A 20,464-nucleotide genomic window follows, 5' to 3' on the forward strand; every position below is an offset into this window, starting at 1 on the left:
GGTAAACATTGCGGGCAGATGATGCTGCAGGTGATAAAAATTCTGTAGCAAGAGGAACCACTGGATGGGTTAGGAGAGACCTGGCCGGGGGTAGGTGAAAGTGGTCGAGATCAATCCAAGTGGAAGGCACACAGCTCCTCTTCCAGGGACCTCTGTGTACATGGACAGCCTGCAGTGCTCTGGCTCTTTTCTCTCCTGACTCAAAGAAACCACCCCATTACCAACACCTATGACAGAAACCACTGTACCCTGTCAGTGGAGAACAAATGGAGAGAGAAGCACACTTGATGGGCCCTTTTTTCTCAGTGGCGTTCAGCTGCACAGAGAGACCACCAGTCTACCACCAGTTGCCACAGAACCGACTCTGACTCCTGGAGACCCCATGTTTTAGAAGTAGATCCCCAGGCCTTTCTTCACAGGTGCCTCTGGCTGGACATGAACTTCCAGCCTTGCAGTTTACAGCCCAGCCTTCGGCCATTTGCACCACCAGGGGCTCGACAGAGACAGGCAGTTCCTCTCACAATACTGTCTTTTCCTGTCATGTGGCTGGAAGAACAGGGCACTGACAAGTTCCTTGGAGGTTAAAAATCTTTGAAACTGGATTCATCTGTGCACCCTGGCTTCAATATGCAAATAGAAACCTGTGGTTGGTTTAACACAGAACCGACCTCTGGTGGGGCAAATCTCTACTGAATAGCCATGTTTGGTTTATACTCGAAGTAGCACATTAAATGCTGAAAGAAAAAAAAATCCTATAGCGTTAGAGTCATTTCCGACTCATAGCGACCCTATAGGACAGAGAAGAACTCCCCCATAGGATTTCCAAAGCTGTGAACTGTAATTCCACCGTCAAGAAAGATGTGCCGGCGGCAGAGCACGGCCTGTGCTCTCGAGGTCCCTGGGCTGTGAAGCCCCTAGACCAGGGCCAGTTTGTTGACAAGGACCTGCCCCCAGCGATGATACAGACGGAAAGCCTTCTCCTGGATCTGGCGCCTTGAATCCAGACTCCTAGCCAGCATGCATCTTAACGTTTGTGCCACTGTGGTGGCTTGCATTTTCTCGTGATACTGGAAGCTATGCCACCACTATTTCAAGTACCAGAGGACTCACCCATGGTGGACAGGATTCAGCGGGGCATCCAGACTAACACAGGCTGAAAAGAAAGACCTGGCAGTTTATTCTGAGAAGACTGGCCAGGAAAAATCTTGTGAATAACAGAGGAACATTGTCGGATATGTTGCCATAAAAGGAACCCATCGGGTTGGAAGACACTCAAAACAAGACTGGGGAAGAGCTTCCTAATCATTGAACCAAACCAACCAACCAACCAAACAAACAAAAAACCCATTGCCTTGGGGTCGGTTGTGATTCATAGCAACCCTATAGGACACAGCAGAGCTACCCCATAGGGTTTCCAAGGAGCACCTGGTGGATTCAAACTGAGGACCTTTTGGTTAGCAGCCATAGCACTTAACCACTATGCCATCGGGGTTTCCACTCAAAGGACAGTCGACGTTAATGATGTAGATGGGGTCAAGATTTCAAGAGCTTCATTTGCTCTTGTGGCACAACTCAAAATGAGAAAAAACCCTGCAAACCCCCTTAATAGTCAGAGTAGGGAATGTACTGAGTATGAGTCTAGGAAAATTGGAACTGGGAAGAAACGAAAAGGATCACATAAAGGTGGATAGCCTACACATCAATGAGATCCAATGGACCAGTGTTGGCCGTTTTGAGTCAGACGATCACGTGTTCTACTATGCCAGGAATGACAACTTGAAGAGGAATGGCGTTGCTTTCATTGCCAAAAGGGGCAATTCAAGATCTATCCTGAAGTGCAGAGCTGTTAGGGAGAGGAAGATATCCACACGCTTACAAGGAAGACCAGTTAAAAGGACTGTGATTCAAATTTACACACCAAGCACCAATGCCAAAGCTGAAGAAATTGAAGATTTTTTACCAACTTGTGCAGTCTGAAATTGATCAGCATGCAATTAAGATGCATCGGTAATGACTGGTGGCTAGGATGCAAAGCTGGAAATAAAGAAGAAGAAGAATATGTAGTTGGAAAATATGCCCTTGCCGTAGAAAGGACTCCAGAGATCTCCTGACAAAATTTGACAAGACCAACGACTTCCTCGTTGCAAATACCTTTTTTCGAGGTTGACATAAGTGCCGACTATACACGTGGACCTCACCACGTGGAAATCACAGGAATCAAAGCCACTCTTCCTGTGGAAAGAGACCACGGAAAAGCTCAATGCCATCAGCCCAAACAAGGCCAGAGGCCAAAGGCAGATCAGACCGTCAATTGCTCATGCGCAAGTTGAAGATGAAGAAGATTAAAACAAGTCTAGGAGAGCCAAGCTAGGACCCTGAGTACATGCCACCTGAATTTCAAGACCACCTCAAGAATAGATTCGACGCCTTGGACACCAGTAGCGGAGGACCAGCCAAGTTCTGGGATGACCTCAAGCACGTCATAGGTGAAGAAAGCAAAAGGTCATTCAGAACACAGCAAACAGAGAAAAGAACAAAACGGATGTCAGAAGAGATTCTGAAAGTTGCTCTTGAACACGGAGTAGCTAAGGCGAGCAGAGGACATGACGAACTAAAAGAGCTGAGCAGAAGATTTCAAAGGACGGCAGGAGAAGACAAAGTGTCAGTGAAATGTGCAAATATCTGCAGTTAGAAAACCAAAAGGTGACAAAGGCCCAAAGCCTGTTAAATGGGGAAAAGACAGTCCCTTTAACAAATGGTGCTGGCATAACTGGATACCCATCAGCAGAAAAAGGAAGCAAGACCCATACCTAACACCATGCACGTACACTAAGTCCAAATAGATCAAAGACCTAAACATAAAATCTAAAACGAAACAGATCATGGAAGAAAAAATAAGGACGACGCTAGGAGCCCTAATACCTGGCATAAACAGTATACAAACATCACTAACAACCCACAAACACCAGAAGAGACACTAGATAATGGGGAGCTCCTAAAAATCAAACAATTATGCTCCTCCAAAGACTTCACAAAAAGAGTAAAAAGGCTACCTACAGACTGGGAAGAAGTTTTTGGCTAAGGCCAATCCAATCAGCGAATGATCTCTAAAATCTACACCATACCGCCAAAACTCGACAAGAAAAAGACAAATAACCCAATGAAAAAATAGGCAAAGGATAGGAACAGGCGCTTCACCAAGGAAGACATTCAGGCAGCTAAGAGATACGTGAGGAAATGCTCACAATCATTAGCCATCAGAGAAATGCAAATCAAAACTACAACGAGATACCATCTCACCCCAAGAGTCTGACATTAACCCAAAAAACATAAAATAATAAATGTTGGCGAGCTTGTGGAGAGACCGGAACACTGACACACTGCTGGTGGGAATGTAAAATGGTCCAAGCACTGCGGAAATCAATTTGGCACTTCCATAAAAAGCTGCAAATAGCGCTACCATACCATCCTGCAATACCACAACCTGGAATGTAACCAGGAGAAATAAGGGCCCTTGCACGAATGGATATATGCATACCCATGTTCATTGCAGCTCTGTTTACAACGGCAAAAAGATGGAAGCAGCGGAGGTGCCCGTCAAGGGATGAATGGGTGAATAAATCATGGCATATTCACATAATGGAATACTATGCAACGACTAAGAACGAGGAATCCGTGAAACATCTCATAACGTGGAGGAATCTGGAAGGCATTATGCTGAGTGAAATTAGTCAGTTGCAAAAGGAGCAATGTCGTATGAGGCCACTAATACAAGAACTCAAGAAAAAGTCTGAACACCGAAGAAAATATTCCTTGATGGTTATGAGGATGGGGAGGGAGGGAGAGGGGTATTCACTAATTAGATAGTACACAAGACATATTTTAGGTGAAGGGAAAGACAACACACAGTACCGGGAAGGTCAGCACAACTGGACTAAAGCAAAAGCTAAGAATTTTCCCGAATACAACCAAACGCTCGGAAGGCCAGAGCGCAGGGACAGGGGTCTGGGGACCATGGTTTCAGGGGACGCACAGCTCAATTGGCATAACAAAATACGTGTTAAGGAAACTTCTCCATCTCACTTTGGTGAGTGGTGTCTGGGGCCTTAAACGCTGGCAATCGGACGTCTAAAATACATCAATTGTTCTCAACCCACCTGGAACAAAGGAGGACGAAGAAAGCGGAGACACAAGGTAAATATGAGCCCAGGAGACAGAGAGGACCACATAACCAGAGACTCCATCAGCCGGAGACTGGAAGAACTAGATGGTGCCCGGCTACCACCGAGGACTCCCCCGAGAGGGAACACACCGGAGAATCCCTGATGGAGCAGGAGAACAGTGGGGTGCACACCTCGAACTCTCGTAGAAAGACCAGGCTTAATGGTCTGGCTGAGACTGGGGGGACCCCAGATGTCATGGCCCCAGGACCCTCTGTTAGCCCAAGACAGGAAACATTCCCAAAGCCAACTCTTCAGGCAGGGATTGGACTGGACTCTAAGACAGAAAATGATCCTGGTGAGGAGTGAGCTTCCTGGCTGAAGTAGACCCAGGAGACTATTGGGGCAAAGACAGAGGGGGACAGGGGCTGGTTGAATGCATGCGGGGAATACAGGGAGGAGAGGAGGAGTGTGCTGTCACATTAGAGGGAGAGCGGCTAGGGTTCCACAGCAAGGTGTGCATACATTTTTGTATGAGACACTGACTTGAATTGTAAACTTTCACTTCAAGCACAGGAAATAAATAGAAAGAGAAAGAACGAAAACCAAAAGAAAGGAAGAAACCAGGCATTTTTTCCAGATGAAAGAGCTGAGGAAAAAATTCAAGCATCGAGTTGCAATTTTGAAGGATTCTATGGGCAAGATGTTGAACGATAGAGACAGCATTAAAAGAAGATGGAAGGGATACACAGAGTCACTGTATCAAAAAGAACTGGTCGACTTTCAAGCATTTCAGGAGGTGGCGAATCATAATGAGCCGAAAGCACTGAAGGAAGAAGTCCAAGCTGCACTGAACCCATTGGTGAAATCCAAGCCTCCATGAGTTGACAGAATACCGACTGAGATGTTTCAACGAAAGGATGCAGCGCTAGAGGTGCTCCCTCATCTCTGCCAAGAAACTTGGAACACAGCTCTCTGGCCAACCAACTGCAAGAGATCCACATTTGTGCCCGTGCCAGAGAAAGGCGATCCAACAGAATGCAGAAATTATCCATCGATATCATTAATATCTCATCCAAATAAAATTTGCTGAAAAAATTAATAAAACAGTTGCAGCACCACAGGGACAAGGAACTGCCAGAAGTTGGAGTTGGATTCAGAAGAGGACGAGGAATGAGGGATATCATTGCTGATGTCAGAGGATCTTGGCTGAAAGCAGAGAATATCAGAAAGGTATTTGCGGGTGTTTCGTTGGCTATGCAGATGCATTTGAGTGTGCGGATCATAACAAATTATGCTTAACCTTGCGAAGAACGGGAACTCCAGGACACTTAATTTTGCTCCTGTAGAACCTGCACCTACAACAAGAGGCAGTCATTCAAACACAACAACAGCATACTTCTGTGGTTCGACGTCCGGCAAGGTGTGTACCACGGTTGTATCGGTTCACCATACTTATTCAATCTGTATGCGGAGCAAATGACCCCAGAAGCTGGACGATATGACGAAGAGCTTGGCATCAGGATCGGTGGAAGATTCATTACCAACCTGCGATATGTAGATGGCACAAGCTTGTTTGCTGAAATCAAAAAGACTGGAAGCAATTACTCGTGAACATCAGCATGGATTCCACCGCGACAATAATAAAAAAGAGAGAGAGAGAGAGAGAGAGAACTCACAACAGGACCAATAAGCAACATGATGACAAACGGAGAAAATATTGAAGATGTCCAGGATTTCTGTTTACTTGGCTGCGCGGTCATCACTCACAGAAGCAGTAATCACGAAATCCAAGGACGTATTGCGCCAGGCAAATTTACTGCAAAAGACCTCTCTGAAGTGTTGAAAACAAAGGCATCGCTTAGAGGACAATGGTGCACCTCACCCAAGGAATGATCTTTTCAATAGCCTCCTGTGCACGCCAAACCTGGAGAATGAATAACGAAGACGGAAGAAGAATTGACGCCTTTCAATTACGATTCTGGCAAACAATACTGAATATACCGTGCTGGTACACTGCTTACGCCTTCGCTGCTACCCAAAAGATTGGCACGTGCCGCTACCCAAAAGATTGGCAGATGAAATCCACCAGCTGCTCCTTGGAAACTCTATGGGTCGGTTCTACTCTGACCTTTCATAGTTTTGCCATAGGCGGGAATGCATGGGCAGCGATGGGTTTGGCTGGCCAGAAGAACCAACCAGTCCGCCTTGGAGGAAGCAGAGCCAGTGTGCTCCTTGGAAGCAAGGAGGAGGAGACTTTGTCTCACATACTTTGAACATGTTATCAGGAGGGACTGGAAAAGGACATCCCGCTTGGTAAGGTAGAGGGTCAGCGAAAAAGAGGAAGGCCCTCCATGAGATGGATTGACACGGTGGCTACACAATAAGCTCAAACATAGCAAGGACCGTGGGATGGCGCAAGACTGGACAGTGTTTGGATCTGTTGTACAAGGGTTGTGATGCTTTGCAACTGACTGGACAGCCCCTAATAACAGCAGCGGCCTCTACGGAAGATGGCTGCAACATCTTTCCCCGAAGAGCAGCTGGTGGGCTCCAACCACGGACCTTTCAGTTAACCACTTTCCCACAAGAGCTCCCCTACAAAGATGACAGCCAGGAAAGATCTATGGGGCATGCCTACCCTGTAACTCATGGGGTCTCCGTGGCACAATACAATAACCAGCTGCCATCCAGTAGATTCCGCCTCATAGAGACCAAGAGGACAGAGTAGAAGTGCCCCATAGGGCTTCCCAGGCTCTAAATCCTTACGGAAACCCGCCGTCCTATCTTTCTCCCGTGGACGGGCCTGGTGGATTCCGATCGCTGAACCACTGCCACCGCCGGGGCTCTTTGCAAAATACTACTTTTTTTCCCCTCTTTTCTTTTTTTATTGTGCTTTAAGTGAAAGCTTACAAACCAAGTCAGTCTCTCATACAAAAATTTGTACACCTTGCTATATATTCCTAGTTGCTCTCCCCCTAATGAGACAGCACACTCTTTCCCTCCAATCTCTATTTTCTGCTCCATTCGGCCAGCTTCTGACCCACTCTGCCCTCTCATCTCCCATCCAGACAGGAGCTGCCCACATTGCCTCGTGTGTCTGCTTGATCCAAGAAGCTCACTCTTCACCAGTTTCATTTTCTGTTCCATAGTCCAGTCCAGTCCGTTTCTAAAGATTTGGCTTTGGGAATGGTTCCAATCTGGGGCTAACAGAAGGTCTGGGGACCATGACCTCCGGGGTCCTTCTAATCTCAGTCGGACCGTTACGTCTGGTCATTTTCGGGGAATTTGAGGTCTGCATCCCACTGCTCTCCTTCTCCCTCAGGGGTTCTCTGTTGTTCCCTGTCAGGACAGTCACCGTTTTTAGCCAGGCATCATCGAGTTCTTTTGGTCTCAGGCTGATGGAGTCTCTGGTTTATGTGGCCCTTTCTGTCTCTTGGGCTCACAATTACCGTGTGTCTTTGGTGTTCTTCATTCTCCTTGCTCCATCCGGGTGGTTGAGACCAATGGATGCATCTTAGCTGGCCACTTGCTAGCATTTAAGACCCCGGATGCCACTCTCCAAAGTGGGATGCAGAATGTTTTCTTAATAGGTTTTATTATGCCAATTGACGTTGATGTCCCCTTAAACCATGGTCCCGCGCTGTACTGTTGTTACAAAGTAACAAACAAAAAAAGGAGTTGCCTCCAGTACTGTCCCAGACTCATAGGGACCCTACAGGACAGAGTAGGAATGGCCCACATGGTTTGTCAAGGGGCAGCTGGTTGATTCCAACTGCTGCCCTTCCAGCAGCAGCCAAGCACTTAACCACTGCGCCACCAGGGCTCCTGGCCTTATACTACAGAGGCCATTTGGGGGTTTCGGTTTGTCTGTTTGCTCTAAGTAGCAACCAAAGTGTGTGGAAGTGGCCCACACTCACGGTAGCGGGCATTCAACTCCCCCTGCGCACTCACTCCCCTTCCCGGATCCCCTGGGCTCTTTCTACCGGCAGATCATTCCCGCTCCGAATCCCCGCCTGCCTGTTCCTGGCCCCTTCTCCTCGCCCCACGTTCCTATTCTGCCACTGCGCTCAGCCTCCGCAACTGTCATTTACAAACGAAGGCTGCGGGCTCTAGCCACCTTGCAGGCTCCGGGGACGGAGATTTCCGGAGACCAGGACGCAGATTTTGCGCTTCTAAAGCGTTCCCAGGACTTGGGACATCTGTCGGGCCTGAATCCACGCTCTGAGCGCAAGTTCCACCCATCTCTCCGTGGCCCGAAGCTGCACGGTGGAAATCGCCGCCGGCCCTCGCTCTGGAAACAGCCCCTCCTCGGTTGGGCCCCTTCCGGCCCCGCCCCTTATCCCACACGCTTCCTAGAGGCTGCACTTTCAGAACCCCGGGCTTCTCCGACACCACCGCTTGACAGCGCGAGAGGTCGCTAACTCGCCTCTCTTCGCAAAGTGTTGTGAATTTCAATTCTAAAAGCGCCGAAAAACTATATTCAGTGTGCTTGATCACTGTACAGTGTTTCCACAAAGTTGGACCTCTGGACGCTCCCCCAGCACTGCGGGAGGACCCTCCTTGCTTCTGGCCTCTGCGATATTAAAGGCCATCTCACCTCCTGGTTGCCTGGAGGCCCAGAGGGTGGTGAGCCCCGGATTGAAGGCGCCACTGGGCGGCGCGGGGCGCCGCTGTGGCTCTCCTGCCTGGCCAGCATCACTTCCTGTTGAGGGGGAGGAGCAGATCTAAGAAAGTCAGACTTGCTGTCTGCCTGACGCCCTTGCCTGGACTAAAGCCCACGGACACAGGCGTTACACTCTCCAAGGATTGCGTTTGTACTAGACGAGGCCATGGAAACACTAAGGGATATCGTGGCTCGCCTTCTCCTTGAGATCCTCAGTGAATTTCTTGCGGAGAAGATAAAGATCAATATAAGAGAGCAAGTAAGGGCAGAGTCAGATGACCAGCGGATGGGTTTCTTGGACCGCATGGTTGCCCCTCTAATGAAGAAGGTTTTTCAATTGGTACTGGAGAAGACGGCTCCAGTTCTATTCAACAGCTTTATTGTGAAACTATGGAAATACGTCATCACCTACGTTGTGAAAAAGAGGACGCATCCTGAACCAATACATGTGACGATAGTTTAATTACCACTATCCACGGCGCAGGTATGTACAAGGGATATTGTGATATAAATAATATTACATGTAATACATATGTGTGTGTGTGTGTGTGTGTGTCTAATGTATTACCAAAGAGCTTCACTTTTTCTTTTTCTTTTTCTTTTTTAAAGTCGAAGCTTGGAATACTACAAGCAATCCACGTGGCTTCAACGCTAAGTAAAAGCACCGCAAGATGGCCTTTTTCTGGCGGAAGGGGAGATTTCGGTGTTCGCTGACTACCTGGCTGGCCAGTGGTGAGGATATTTCTGTCCTCAGCTCTTGGCTCTGCTCGGCTCTGCTCGGCTCTGCTCGGCTCTGCTCTGCTCTACTCTACTCTACACTGCACTACCCTACAGTACTCTATTGTCCTCGCCTCTACAGTAGTCTAGTCTGTTGACAAAACCGTGAATAGGATGGAGAAGAGAGATGCTAAGGGGGATCGTGAGTGCATTTTTCGAGGATCACATGGGTGTCGCTCTAACGAAAAAGTTAATGACAAGGTCCACAGAACCAGTTGATGTCGTTCTGAGACCAGATGTCTATGTCGCTAATGGAGATGATTCTTATATTAGTTCTGGGCAACCAGTTCCTCCTGGAACGTTTCAAAACATCATCACTTTTTTTTTTTTTGTGAAAAAGATGATGCGTAGAAGCCAACCGTTGGGATTGTGTATCGCACAGGCATTTAACCGCCAGATCGTCGAGAGATCGTTCTAAAGTAACATCGTATATTCTGGGAGACTGCTCCCGTCCTATATTAGCAGCTCGTCATGTCACCTTCAACAAACAGCATCACACATCTCGTTAAGAAGATGATGTGCTCAGCCAGCTTGTGGGGTTGCAGTTTAATTACGAGTTATCGTTTGCGGACATATCTAAACGGGCAGATCAACGAGAAAACTTTAAAAAACAGCATCGAATATCTTTTTTAAGAGATGATGCTTCGGAGACTAACAGCAATGATTGACGCAGAAATATGAAGTATAAACCGGCACGATACGATAGCCATGTATTGGTGGACGAGATGCCCTGTCTTTGCTTCCTCAGCAGTTACTCCCCGCTCCTATCAGCAACAACTGGAGAGACATTTCTGTTCTCAACCCTTTGCTATGCTCATTTTGCCAAATCTAAATGCCTGACGAAGAATAGAGTTTTGAAATGCAGCAAATAAATACACAGATTTATCTTTAGTACATGACATGGAGTCTCCTGGCCTGATTTTGTGCTGATTTCCTTCTCCACTTTGGCTCTGGGTCTCTCTTCTGAACCATTAGGGATGGAGGGGGCTGAGATTGTGGGGGTACACCGTTGAGGGAGAAAGTGTGTGTGGAGTGGGCTGACCATGAATGGGGGAGTTTCAGACTGGAATTAAGAGTCCTGGGGGGAGCACTGAGAACATGTTGTGTCAGGAAGGGATGCCGAAGGTTGGGGGGCGGTTCTTAAGAAAGCTCGACGGTTACAGGGTGCATTTCCTGCTTTGAAGGGAGTTTAGAAAAGGAGGACTAGAGGAACGATGGCATCCCTGATGTCTTCCGTGGGAAAACAGGCACAGGAGAGGCAACATTGCAGAGGTAAACATTGCGGGCAGATGATGCTGCAGGTGATAAAAATTCTGTAGCAAGAGGAACCACTGGATGGGTTAAGAGAGACCTGACCGGGGGTAGGTGAAAGTGGTTGAGATCAATCCAAGTGGAAGGCACACAGCTCCTCTTCCAGGGACCTCTGTGTACATGGACAGCCTGCAGTGCTCTGGCTCTTTTCTCTCCTGACTCAAAGAAACCATCCCATTACCAACACCTATGACAGAAACCACTGTACCCTGTCAGTGGAGAACAAATGGAGAGAGAAGCACACTTGATGGGCCCTTTTTTCTCAGTGGCGTTCAGCTGCACAGAGAGACCACCAGTCTACCACCAGTTGCCACAGAACCGACTCTGACTCCTGGAGACCCCATGTTTTAGAAGTAGATCCCCAGGCCTTTCTTCACAGGTGCCTCTGGCTGGACATGAACTTCCAGCCTTGCAGTTTACAGCTCAGCCTTCGGCCTTTTGCTCCACCAGACACTCAGCAGAGACAGGCAGTTCCTCTCACAATACTGTCTTTTCCTGTCATGTGGCTGGAAGAACAGGGCACTGACAAGTTCCTTGGAGGTTAAAAATCTTCAAAACTGGACTCATCTGTGCACCGTGGCTTCAATATACAAATGGAAACCTGTAGTTTTTTAAACGTAAAATAGACCTCTGGTGGGGCAAATATCTAGTGAGTTCTGGAAGTAGCACATTAAATTCTCAAAAAGAAAACTGCCTATATCTTAGAGTCATTTCCAACTCATAGCAACCCTATAGGATAGGGAAGAACTCCCCCATAGGATTCTCAAGTCTGTAAACTTTAATCCCACCCCCAAGAAAGATGCACCGGGAGCAAAGCACAGCCTTTTCACTCAAGGTCCCTGGGCTGTGAAGCCCTTCGACCAGGAGAAGACTGATAACCAGGGCCTGCCCCCAGAGAAGATACAGACAGATAGCCTTCTCCTAGACTAGGTGCCCTGAATCCAGACTCCTAGCCTACTAGCCCCCACGCATCTGAAGGTTTTTGCCACTGGGGTGACTTGGATTTTGCTGTGATGCTGGAAGCTATACCACTGGTATTTCAAATACCAGAAGAATCATCCATGGTGGACAGGATTCAGCAGGGCTTCCAGACTAAGATAGACTAAAGAGAAAGACGTGGCAGTCTACTTCTGAGAAGACTGGCCAGTAAAAACCTTATGAATAACAGAGGAATATTGTCTGATATGTTGCAGGAAAAGGAACCCAACAGCTTGGAAGACACTGAAAATATGACTGGGAAAGAGCTGCCTACTCGAAGGACCAAACAAAGAATCCCCGTTGCGGTTGAGTCTGACTCATAGCAACCCTACAAGACAGAGTAGAATGGCCCCAGAGGGTTCCAAGGAGCACCTGGTGGATTCAAACTGAGGACCTTTTGGTTAGCAGCCATAGCACTTAACCACTATGCCATCGGGGTTTCCACTCAAAAGACAGTCAACCTTAATAATGTAGATGGAGTCAAGCTTTTAAGAGCTTCATTTGCTCTTGTGGCACAACTCAAAAAGAAAATAACACCTGTGAACCGCCATTAATAATCAGAACTTGGAATGTATTGAGTATGAATCTAGGAGAATTGGAACTGGGCAGAAATGAAAAGGATCACATAAAGGTGGATGGCCTACACATCAATGAGATCCAGTGGACCAGTGTTGGCCTTTTTGAGTCAGACGATCACGTGTTCTACTATGCCAGGAATGACAACTTGAAGAGGAATGGCGTTGCTTTCATTGCCAAAAGGGGCAATTCAAGATCTATCTTGATGTGCATAACTGTTAGTGAGAGGAAGATATCCACACACCTACAAGGAAGACCAGTTAAAAGGACTGTGATTCAAATTCACACACCAAGCACCAATGCCAAAGCTGAAGAAATTGAAGATTTTTACCAACTTGTGCAGTCTGAAATTGATCAACATGCAATTAAGTTGCATCGATAATGACTGGTGACTAGGATACAAACCTGGAAACAAAGAAGAAGAATGTGTAGTTGGAAAATATGATCTTGTTACAGAAAGGACATTGGTGATCTCCTGATAAATTTTGCAAGACCAACAATTTCTTCTCTGTAAATACCCTTTTTCAACAACACAAACGGTGACTATACACATGGACCTCACCAAAGGGAAACCACAGGAATCTAATCGACTACACTTGTGGAAAGAGATGCTGGAAAAGCTCAATATCATCAGTCAGAACAAGGCCAGAGACCAACTGCAGAACCAACCATGAATTGCTCATGTGCAAGTTGAAGAAAATTAGAACAAGTCTACGGGTACCAAAAATAAGACCTTGGGTACATTCCACCTGAATTTTGAGACCATCTCAAGAATAGATTGAACACAGTGAGCACTTATGACAGAAGTCCAGACAAGCTGTGAGATGACCTCAAGCACATGATACGTGAAGAAAGCAAAAGGTCATTAAGAAGATAACAAAGACCAAAATGGATGTCAGAAGAGATTCTGAAACTTGCTCTTGAACATAGAGCAGCTAAAGCAAATGGAAGATAAGATGAATAAAAAGAGCTGAGCGGAAGATTTCAAAGGTGGCAGGAGAAGTCAAAGTATCCTAATGAAATGTGCAAATACCTGGAGTTAGAAAACCAAGAGGGAGGAAAAGGCAGGAGGCCGCTGTGGCTCTCCTCCCTGGCCAGGCTCACTTCCTGTGGAGGGGGAGCAGCAAATCTAAGAAAGGCTGACTCTCGCTGGCTTCATATCCTGGACTGAAGCCCACTGACACAGGCTTTATGGTCTCCAAGGATTTTATTTATAATAGATGGGACAATGGAAAAAGTAAGGGATATTGTGACTGCAGTTCTCCTTGATATCACGAGTGAATTTCTTGCGGATAAGATAATGATCATTTTCCAAGAGCAGTTAATGACAGAGATAACCAGTGGATGGGGTTCTTGTAACATATACCTGCACCTCTAACGAGAAGTTTCTTACATTTGTACTGGAGAAGATTGCTCCCATTCTACACAACAAGTTTATTGTGACACCATTCAAATACGTCATCACCTATGTTGTGAAAAAGAGGATGTGTCGTCAGCCAATAGATGTGACTATGGTTCAATTACTAATATCCACGGTGCAGGTATCTACACAGGTAAATTGTTGCAATATCATTACAAAAGAGTTTCTTTTTTTTTTTTTAAAAGATGATGGTTGGAATCCTACTAGCCATCAAGTGTGCTTAAATGCTAAGTATAAGCTCTGCGAGATCGCTCTCTTCTGGTGGGAGAGGAGATTTTGGTGTTGCTGTCCACTGGTGAGGATATTTCTGTCCTCAATTCTTTAGGCTATTCTACTCTACTCTACTGTACTCTACACTGCTCTACTCAGCTGACAATAATGTGAATAGGATGGAGAAAGGGGATGCTAAGGGATATCATGAGTGCATTTTTCGAGGATCAGATGAGGATCGTTTTAACTGAAAAATTAATGACAAGGTCCAAAGAACCAGTCCATGCTGTTCTTAGACCAGATGTCTATATCACTAATGGAGATGATTCTTATATTTGTTCTGGGCAAGATGGCCGTGAATCTATACAACCAGTTCCTCCTGAAACATTATCACGTTTTTTGTGAAAAAGATAATGCATAGAAAACAACAGCTGGTATTGTGGATGGTGCAGGTATCTAACTGCGGGATTGTCCTAATATCATTCTAAAATGGCACCACATATTTTACAAGACTGCTCCCATCCTATATTAGCAACTTGTCTTGACACCTTCAGGAAATAGCATCACACATCTCGTTAAGAAGATGACGTGCTCCACCAGCTTTTGGGATTGCAGTTTAATTACGAATCATCGCCTGCGGACATATCTAAACAGGCAGATCAATGGGAAACCTTTACAAAATAGCATTGCATATCTTTTTTAAAAGATGCTGCTTTGGAGACTAACAGCAATGATTGATGCAGAAATATGACGTTTAAACCAGCATGATACAATACCCATATTTTTGTGGATGAGAGATTCCTGTCTTTGCTTCCTCACTAATTACTCCCGTTCCTATCAACAACAACTGGGGGGGCATTTCTGTTCTCAACTCTTCGCTCTGTTCATTTTGCCAAATCTGAATGCATGACACAGAATACAGATTTGAAACTGAGCAAGTACACATATTTCTCTTTAGTACATGACGTGGAGTCTCCTGGCCTGGTTCTGTGCTGACTTCCTTCTCAGGTTTGGCTCAGGGTCTCTGTTCTGGACCCTGAGGAGTGGAGAGGGCTAAGATGGTGGAGGACCTCTATTGAAGGAAGAAGTGTGTGCTGAGTGGCCTGAGTATGAATGGGGGAGCTTCAAACTCTGGAATTAAGAGCCTGTGGGGAGCTTTGAGAACTTCTGTCTCAGTAGGGGAAGCTGTATGAGGGGGCATAATACAAACTGTGGGCAGTTTGAAGGCAATTTTCCTGCTTTGAGGGGAGGTTGGAAAAAGAGGACCAGAGGAGAGATGTCAGCCCTGAGGTCTAATGTGGGGAAATGGGCACAGGAGAGGGTCTACTGGGGGAGGAAACATCCCAGAGGAAAATGTGATAGGCAGAGAATTGTGCAGGTGATAAAGTCTGTGGGTGAGAGGAACCCCTGAATGAGTAAAGAGAGATCTGGGTGGATGGAGGAAGTGATCGATACCCCTCCCTTATACATCTCTGGACATTGACAGCCTGCAGCGCTCTGGCTCTTTTCCCTCCTGACTCAAAACCACACTCGATGGGCCGTTCTGTTCCAGGGTGTTCAGCTGCACAGACAGACTACCAGGCCCTATTTTTCGTAAGCAGATTCCCAGGTCTTTCTTCCCAGTTGCCTCTGGGTGGGGATGAACTTCCAACCTTGCAGTTTACAGCCCAGCTTTCAACCATTTACACCACCCAGTGACTCAGCAGTGACAGGTAGGTCCTCTCACAATACTGTCTTTTCCTGTCACATGGCTGGAAGAACAGGGTGCCGACAAGTTCCTTGATGTTTAGATGTCTTTAATGGTGGACTCATTCTTGCCAGTTGGCTTCAACGTGCAATTTAAAAATTCTGGTTGGTTTCACATAAAACTGAACTTTATGTGGCGGGGGTGGGGCGGGGGACCTACTGAACGGCCATGTTTGTTTATAGTTGAAACAGCATGTTATACTCCAAAATCGAACAAACAAACAAAAAACTCTTGCCTTATAGTCCATTCCAACACTTAGTGACCCTATAGGATAGAGTAGGACTGCCCCATAGGGTTTCCAAGGCTGTGAATCTTTATGGAAGGAAATTGCCATATATTTCCCCAGAAGATTCGTGGCTGGTTGGTTTGAACCGCTGAGCTTTTTGTTAACCACTTCTCCGCAAGGGACCCTCCGCAAAGATTACAGCCAGGAAAACCGCATGGAGCAGTTCTGCTGTGTAACACATGCCGTCGCCATAGCATTATACTATATCGATAGGGTGTCCAGTCGATTCCGACTCTTAGCGACCCTAGAGGGAAGTCTGAAGTTGCCCCATAGGGCCTCCAAAGCTGTAATCTTTATGGACACCGACTGCCACACCTTTCTTCCCCGGAGGGGCTGGTGAGTTACAGTGGCGGACCCTTTCATTAGCAGTCAGACGCTTAACCACTGCACCACCAAAGCTCCTGGCATTATACTACAGAGGCCATTTTGGGGGTCTTGTTTGTCTGTTTGCTCTAAGTAGTAACCAAAGTGTGTGGAAGTGGCCCACGCTCACGGTAGCGCGCATTCAACTCCCTCTGCGCACTCACTCCCCTTCTCGGATCCCCTGAGCTCTTTCTACCGGCAGATCATTCCCGCTCCGAATCCCCGCCTGCCTGTTCCTGGCCCCTTCTCCTCGCCCCACGTTCCTATTCTGCCACTGCGCTCAGCCTCCGCAACTGTCATTTACAAACGAAGGCTGCGGGCTCTAGCCACCTTGCAGGCTCCGGGGACGGAGATTTCCGGAGACCAGGACGCAGATTTTGCGCTTCTAAAGCGTTCCCAGGACTTGGGAAATCTGTCGGGCCTGAATCCACGCTCTGAGCGCAAGTTCCACCCATCTCTCCGCGGCCCGAAGCTGCACGGTGGAAATCCCCGCGGCCCACGCTCTGGATACAGCCCCTCCTTCGTTGGGCACCTGCCGGCCCCGCCCCTTATCCCACACCCTTCCTAGAGGCTGCACTTTCAGTACCCGGGGCTTCTCCGGCACCACCGCTTGACAGCACGAGAGGTCGCAAACTCGCCCCTCTTCGCAAAGTGTTGTGAATTTCAATTCTAAAAGCGTCCAAAAACCATATTTAGTGTGCTTGATCATTCTGTACTCTAGAACCGTTTTGTATACGAAGAAACCAAATTGTGTGTAAGTAGCCCCGACCCGTTGAAAGTCACCTTTATCCCTAAGTTTACCTACTAGCATCCTCCCAACCCTTCTCTGTTCCTCTGGGCTGGCACACTCCGAGGTCATCTCGGCTCTCAATCCACAAACATAGGTCCCTCCCGCCACACCTGCCCCAGACTCCTTCACTCACTTGAAAATCCGCTGAAGATCTTCTTAACTTGCTGCCTTGGCCAAAGTAGGTTTGGGGATGAGGGCGAGATTTGGCTTTTCTAGGGCGCTATTAGAAGATACCGTAACTGTGGGTTCCTAGGTCACGTTTAGAGAGCCAGCTCCACCCGTCTCTCCGCGTTCGGAGCTAGACGCCGGAAAACCCCGACACTCACTCTGGAAACTGCTCCCCTCAATTGGACCCCCTTCTTGTCTCCTCCCTGATTTCGCCACCCGTTCCAGGTTGCAGTTTCGGATCCCCTTGTTAGGCTAGCACGCCCGCGAGCGCGCAAACTCCCTTCCTCTCTCGAATCGCTCGCGTAATGCCCTGAGCTCAAGCTTCCTGCCTCCACTGTTCCGACGCCCTTCAATCGCTCCTGATTGTCTACACTGCCCCACCGCCCCACGCAATGGATTTCAATCGACCTCTTGCCCTTTTTTTCTTGCCCTTGTCCCCGGGGCCTCGTGCCCTGTGAGTCCGCTCATCTTGCTCCCCCTCTACAGATTAGCGCACCTCTGCCCCCCTGAGATTTGTGTCTGCGCTTGTGGCTCACTCCCTTCTTGAATGCACGCCCTCTTCCCCCAGAAGCTACCCAACTGAGAACACACTGGCATCGGATTTATGCCCAGGCATTTGACTAGTTCCCTGTCCTCTGTCCCTTGCCAGATGCCAGAGTGCTGGAGATGGTGAGATCCCTTGACTACATACTTGGAGAGCCCGTTGGCATTGTGCATCCAAAGTTAATTGAGACCCCCTGAGAAATCACTTCCCTCTGGGTTGGGTCCAGGTTTCTTCCCTTCCTGTTACTGACCTCGATTTAATACTTGGTCACTTCCCTCTGGGTTGGGTCCAGGTTTCTTCCCTTCCTGTTACTGACCGCGATTTAATACTCGGTCACTTCCCTCTGGGTTGGGTCCCAGTTTCTTTCCTTCCTGTTACTGACCTCGATTTAATACGGGGTCTCAGAGGAGTCCTTATTTTCATTGTATCAGAAGTTACTTTTCAGGCCCTGTTGCCAAAAAATGAAAATCCTCTTGTATGCCTGCTGGAACAAGAAGCTTTGAAAGAAAAAACAATTTGAATCTTAATGCTTAAAAATGTACAGATTCAAATTTTTTGCTGGCTTTATTGGTACTTGTATTAGCTTCCCGTGGTTTCTGTAATAAATTATCACTAGTGGCTTAAAGCAAAACAAATTTCTTCTTGTACAGTCCTGAAGTTCAAAATGGGTATCACTGGGCCTTGTTCCTTCAGGAGAGTTTCTTGCGTTTCCAGTTTCTGGGAGGCTGTCTTCATTCTTTGGCTCCTGGCCAGGCATCACACCTACTTTTCTCCTCTGCTTCTGTCCTTACATGTCCTTCTCACTCTGTCCTTTTGCCTCCCTTTTAAGGACACTTGTGAATCCACTCAGGGTCCAGCCAGAGGCTCCAAAATCAACTCCCCATCTCCAGACCTTTACCTTCATCACATCCGCAAAGTCCGTTTTGTCATATGAAAGGCGGATTCACAGATTAGGCTCTGGATATCTTTGAGGTCATTATTCAGCCTCCCAGGATATGAAAAGAACTTCAGAGTGTTCTAGATTTATATGAAAAGGCTTTTCTAAAACCTATCCTGCTCAAGTCCTATGTGCTTGATCATGGTAAAGTGTTTTCCACAACGTTGGCATCTTGATGCTCCCCCAGCACTTCAGGAGGTTCTCAGTCAATGCTTAGCCCTTTGGACTTTTGCACTATCACACCTCCTGGCTGCCTATCTGGCTAGAAGTTGGTGACACTGGATTGAAAATGATGGTGAGCGACACCATGGCTTCTGCTTACTACCCAGGACCTCTTCCTGTGTGTGGGACAAGCTTAAGTCATTCCTGTTACTACTATCATCAGTGAAGTCATGCTGGAGATTGAAGCCAACAGGCACATTTATTACCATGTTTTCCCAGAATTTGATGGTTTCCTTGTTGAGTAGCCATCTAAGATATAGCTATTGGTCTCTTCCCGTCCAGAGCTAAGGATAGTGAAGAAAACCAAAGACTCAAGGAGCAGTTATCCAAAGGACTAATGAAGCACAGGAACCACAGCTTACAAGGTCATGAGACCAAAAGAACTAGATGGTGCCCAGCTACCATTACTGTATGCTCTGATTGGGATCACAACAGAGGGCCCCTAACAGAGTGGGGGGAAATGTAGGAAAAAAACCCAAATTTACAAAAAAGACAAAACCCACCTTAAAAGACAAAGGAGGGCACCATATAATGATTAAAGGGACAATCCATCATGAAGACTTAACCATAATAAACATCTATGCACCCAATGACCGGACTCCAAAGTACATAAAACACACTCTAACAGCACTGAAAACAGAAATTGACAGTTCCACAATAATAAGGGAATTCAACACACCACTCTTGGTAAAGGACAGAACATCTAGAAAGAAACTCAGCAAAGGTACAGAAGAGCTAAAGAGCATAATCAGCCAACTTGACCTCAGAGACACATATAGAACACTCTACCCAACAGCTGCAAAGTACACATTCTTTTCCAACACACATGGAACATTCTCCAGGATAGACCACATCTTAGGCCACAAAGCAACCCTCAACAAAATCCAAAACTTTGAGATATTATAAAGTATCTTCTCTGAGCACGAAGCCATCAAAGCAGAAATAAACAATACGAAGAGTAAGGGGAAAAAAATCGATTGCATGGAAACTGAATAACACCCTGCTTAACAACCACTGGGTAATAGAAGAAATCAGAAATGGAATTTTAAAAATTCCTAGAATCAAATGAAAGTGAAAATAGATCATACCAAAACCTTTGGTACACGGGAAAGGCAGTCATAAGAGGTCAACTTATAGCAATAGATGCACACATCAAAAAAGAAGAAAGGGATAAAATCAAAACATTAACTATACAGCCTGAACAAATAGAGAACAGCAAAAGAGGCCCACCAGCCACCAGAGGAAAGGAAATAATAAAGATCAGAGCAGAAATAAATGAAATAGAGAATAGAAAAACAATAGAAAGACT

General features: G+C 46.8%; 1 long non-coding RNA gene across 1 annotated transcript in view; it reads right to left on the bottom strand.

Moving 5' to 3' along the window:
- The window catches only part of LOC126084976 (uncharacterized), a 138,372-nt gene extending 120,585 nt beyond the window's left edge, over positions 1 to 17,787 (bottom strand). Inside the window, exon 1 of the long non-coding RNA XR_007519150.1 lies at positions 17,418 to 17,787. This is a non-coding gene — a long non-coding RNA (uncharacterized LOC126084976). The remainder of the gene's footprint in view (positions 1 to 17,417) is intronic.
- Between the last annotated feature and the right edge of the window lie 2,677 nt (positions 17,788 to 20,464).

This window comes from Elephas maximus, chromosome 11, assembly GCF_024166365.1.
Source record: "Elephas maximus indicus isolate mEleMax1 chromosome 11, mEleMax1 primary haplotype, whole genome shotgun sequence".
Lineage (NCBI taxonomy): Eukaryota > Metazoa > Chordata > Mammalia > Proboscidea > Elephantidae > Elephas > Elephas maximus.